Here is a 5,467-nt window from a genome sequence, read left to right on the forward strand (position 1 = left end):
AAGGTTTACTTTAATGAGAATGGAGACCCAGCAGCAAAGTATGAAATTATAAACTGGCAGCCAACAGAAAATGACATTTTGGACTCTGTCACAGTTGGTCTTTATGATGCATCTTTACCGGCAGACAAACAGCTGAGTCAGCAATTTGAGTCATTTATTTGGGCACAGAACTCAAAACAGGTAAACTACCATGTCATCACTGTAGTTATATTAATATATTATGTTAATAATCATCTTAGGTATGTTATATTTGCTGTCACAGATTTGTGTTATATTACTCAAAAGTAATAATAAAGGTTTGAAAAGACAAAAATATTTTTTCCATGCAGGTGCCTGTGTCAGTTTGCAGTGAGAAATGTCCCCCAGGAACTCACAAGGTTCTCCAGAAAGGAAAACCTGTCTGCTGCTATGACTGTATCAGATGTGCAGAAGGAGAAATAAGCAACATGACAGGTCTAGTAAAATTGAACATTTTGCACTGGATTGTGCCACAAATCAAAATCCTTAAGTCAGTCATGTTTACATGCCAGTTTTAATAAATGTGTGACCATATGCATGTCAAGGTTAAAGTCCCAGATTTAAAAACTATGTAACTCATATTCATTCAAAATATTCCAGTGGCTCCATTTATAGAAAAATAACAAAATCCAGGGGAAGTTGGGGCAGACTGTGTTGTGTTCAGTCATTTCAAGCTCAGACAATCTTAGGTCATATCCACATGAGTTGAAGGAAAGGATTGTGGGATGCTTTCTCAGCTTCAGACTGGTTTCTGTAACTTGTATGAGTCACAGTGTCAGAAAGTGCTCAGTAAAGGTACTATCTTACACTGATTTGATAATGATACAATCAATAAAATAGGAAAAAAGCTATGAAAATCTCCATATAATTACTAATCATAACATGTACCTGCGACCAGGTTATCCAGTTAACATGTAAGTGTCTGTCTTGTTTGGACAGAGCAGAGGAAAACCAGAAAAAAAGATGAATCTACTAAACAAGTCTTGCATCTGCTTTCATATAATTTTTAGATTCTACTGTCGTGGCAAGAGTGTGATACCGACTAAATTGAAATGTATTTCAAAAAGAGGAAACATCTTGGCCACTTACATAAACCCATTGTCCAACTCACATGAACTTAATGAACCCATAACCACTCAGCTCAAATAAGTACGAACAATGTCTATATGTGAAGTACATACTGTTCTATTACATATTTCTTCTGGAATCTGATTTATTGCTAACCACCACACTACCACATGTGAGCGATGCCACCCTGAGTCCTGGTCCAATGAGAGAAGAGATGCCTGTGTAAAGAAGGAGGCAGAGTTTCTATCATATGAAGAAATAATGGGAGTACTGCTCACTGCAGCAGCCTTATTTGGAACATGCATGACTGCTGTTGTGGCAGGAATCTTCGTCAGTTACAGGACAACAACTCTGAGCTGAGCTTCCTGCTGCTCTTCTCCTTGACTCTGTGTTTCCTGTGTTCTCTGACCTTCATCGGCCGGCCCTCTGAGTGGTCCTGCATGCTGCGACACACAGCATTCGGCATCACCTTTGTCCTCTGTATCTCTTGTGTTCTGGGGAAAACTATAGTGGTGTTAATGGCCTTCAGGGCTACACTTCCAGGCAGTAATGTGATGAAATGGTTTGGGCCTGCACAGCAGAGACTCAGTGCTGTGGCTTTCACTTTCATCCAGGTTGTTATATGTATCCTCTGGTTAACTATTTCTCCTCCTTTTCCATTTAAGAATTTTACCCAGTTCAAGGACAAAATCATCTTAGAGTGTGCTCTGGGATCAGCTGTAGGCTTTTGGGCTGTACTTGGGTACATAGGCCTTCTGGCCATCTTATGTTTTATTCTGGCTTTTCTGGCTCGGAAACTGCCTGATAACTTCAATGAGGCCAAACTGATCACCTTCAGCATGCTGATATTCTGTGCAGTCTGGATCACTTTTATTCCAGCATATGTCAGCTCTCCTGGGAAGTTCAGTGTTGCTGTAGAGATATTTGCTATTCTGGCCTCCAGTTTTGGACTGCTCATTTGTACTTTTATTCCAAAATGTTATATTATCTTACTGAAACCAGAAAAGAATACAAAGAAGAATATGATGGAGAAAGGGGCATCAAAATAATTCTGAAAATCATAGAAAATATGGTGGCAAAGGCATTCTAGTGCCATTATAATTCTTTTTATGTATTAATTAGTTAACTGCACTTTCCTGTTGGAAGCATTATCCAACATTTAATCTCACAATGCTTCAGTACTAGATAATAGGAAAATAATTATCTTTTGCTGCAATCATTATCATTGCTGAACTCAGTGCAACTAACAGTAATGGTTTTGTTTCTGTTAGAGTCACCTTATAAACTCAAATCTCTGTACATGTAATGGCTCCTCTGTTTGTGTAGAAAGCATTTACTTTAAGAAGAGACACCATTCTTATGGAGTTATTCTGCTGTGCCACTATCATGCACAAGCATACTCTCAAAAATGCAAAAATGTAACCAAGGCAAATTGTGTTAATGGCTGTTTTAAATAACTGAAAATAAGAACATTTTATTTTGTGTTAGTGTATTATGTAGTCTCTGTTGTGATTTAAATTTGTTAACCTAATATTCTGAATACAATGCTAATGTGAAGTGCACAAAGTAATTCCCAAAATATTGGGTAGAAGACCATAGCCTCACGTCAAGACCATAGCCTCAATATATGGCTATGTCTTACACATCTACGTGACACTCCCCCTACTAGTCCCTGACCCCACCAATGCGGCCCCTTGTGTTAAAACACTGCAAGGGTGTACATTTCAATGCACTCAGTGTGAATGCCTGCTTATGGTATAAAACTTGTCTTTGTACTGGATTCCCTGGGAGCTGTGGTCCTAAACCTACTCTCCTCTCTGTTATCTGCAGTTACTGCTAGGAGCATGTATTAGAAGCACTTGGATTTTTCTGCAATAATTACAATTTTCATCTACATCTTAACATTTTTTACTTTGTTTTTATGTAAAGCAAGTCTTTAAAGGCCAACACATAAATGGTAGACAAGTGGACAGAGCTGCAGGGCCTTGATCTTGTTCTACTTGTGTTAAGATGACAGAGCCTGCCATCAGTCATTTGGAACTGGTTTTACTGAGTAGGCTATATGATGGTTTTACCACAGTGGACAGATTGGACATTAAATTTAGCTTATACTTCTTATTTTAATTTAGCTTATGTGCAAATATACAGGAGAAATCATGTCCCGCATTGATTCAGTACACAACAGAGCATTTTAGCTATCAAAAAAGGACAAGCCCATATTATAAGGCATGGGTGGAAACACTTGTCTTCCATGTGGCTGTTGACCTTTGACACTTTAAAAAATGGATGAATTGACAGCATCCAAGTGTGAAACCATCAAGAGTTGGTCGTCCCCTTGTGGCTGGTTTCACTTCTGCATAGTGGAGGAGAGAGGTGAAACTAGCAGCTCAAAATATTTATAAATAATAAACTACCTTTGATTTCCAGTCATTGAGAAGCAGAAAAGGACTTTACCCTAGCCCCAAACACACACAATCTAGCTCTGCTTTGTGTTTTCAAAGAGAGTTTATATGTAAGACCATGTCACACTATCCTTTGCAAACAAACCAGATGTGGACATCAAAAGGGCCAAGCCTCATCTCCATGGGTACAAAAGATAGACTTCCCCCTATCCTTGTGACTTTTACTACACGAGTACACACATCTTGGGCCTCGCAAACTGACCTTAGACAATAAGTTGAGTTAGTTAAAGCCAACCCAAGACAGCTGGTCTTTTTAGCTTACTGTTATCTTTTTCCAGGGGAACACAAACATTAGGGACATGTAACTTCACTATCTCCACACTGGAATGTGGCTCAATACTGACTCTTTTTGACAATGAAATGTTCTTAAATTTGAAAATGTGCAATTGTGTTAACCAAAAGTTGTGTAAGTTATCTATAAGCAAGTTAGAAATGTTTGTCAAGCTGATAATGACTCTTGAACTTGCTTATATAAAAATGTTTCCACTAGGTTTGATTGAAATTTGCCTATTGTCTTCAAGATGTCTGAAACTTGACCATCATAAATTATTACTTTCACATTAACCTCAAAACTCTAACTAAAAGTTAATGTAGTGTCCACAAGTCCAAAGCAGGAATTTTGGAAGTTGTTTTATTCTGAGGGTTTCAGAATATTAATAATTACATATTAGACTTTGATTCTATGCAGCCAAAAGATTGCCACATGCAAACTGCTCTCTTGACTGTCTCCCTCCTTATCAGATGGAGACCCCAGGGCCTGTCTCCAGAGACCCCAACCCCCTCTCTCTCTTGGACCCACACCTATGACCTTAGGCAGTAAACTACAATTAACTCAGAGAAGTCCAGGACTTTTGGTTCCCTCTTATCTGATCAGTCTCCAAGGTAACAAAACACAGGAATGGGATGGGAACCTCCCTATCTGCATGTGAATGTGAAAAGGCCTTTAAACTGCTGTATAAGCTCTCTTTGGATCAAGGAATGTCTTTAGAAAGAGGAAATGCTTGAGTCAAACTGATGGACACAAATAACTAGTCACTGCAAAGACAACTTAGATTTCTGTTTGAGATCAAGCCATCTCCATTTTTTTCAGCATATAACTCTCATTGTTGTTTTACATTTATTCTGATGTGTCACCTTTCATTGGGCTTAAGGCACTCGCTGCACCTGACATGATAAAACAAATATGACGATGAACAAATAAAACAGACAATGCACAAGTGATAGATTTTTACCTGGTTCTTTTATTGAAAGTGTGAGAAGTGAAGACAGGAGAGGACTGTATAAAATCAACAGAAAGTTTACTCAAAGTCTGGGCACAGGACAGACAAGGCAGCGCTGGGATCAGAGAGACAGAGCTCACACAGGAAATCTGTTCTCTGAGCCACGAGTTATGTTTTCTAGTTACATTTATCTTCTCGGGCTGAGTCCTGTGAGATATTAACTGTGTGAGACATTGCAATTCAAGCATCAACACTGTTCACTGTGCACACATAGGAATATGTATTGTAAAAAACACTAGTATCTTTATACACTATATGGAATGTAACATTAAGGTTGCTGTATGACTGCAGCACAAGCACTGTTTGGAAATTCTTATCTTACTGGGACACTGTTTAATGGGATAAAGAGTATAGCCTTCAGTCAGTCATGGTGTGATCACTTATGTACTTATGAGGATAGCCTTTATGCATAGCCTTCACTTAGTTGTGGTGTGTGTGTGCTTCTAAGGAGCTGTGCTCTGCTCCAAGGGAGTTACCATGATTACATGCTGTGGAATATTGAACTGTTTGAGACATTGTAACTGAAGCACCAGCATAGTCTTATGTACTTATATGGAAGTATAATCTTCACTTAGACTGAAGCAACAGCACTGTCTTAGTTAAATGTACTAATAAGAATGTAACCTTCAACTATGTTTT

This window comes from Monopterus albus, unplaced genomic scaffold (assembly GCF_001952655.1).
Source record: "Monopterus albus unplaced genomic scaffold, M_albus_1.0 scaffold578.1, whole genome shotgun sequence".
NCBI classification, from domain to species: domain Eukaryota; kingdom Metazoa; phylum Chordata; class Actinopteri; order Synbranchiformes; family Synbranchidae; genus Monopterus; species Monopterus albus.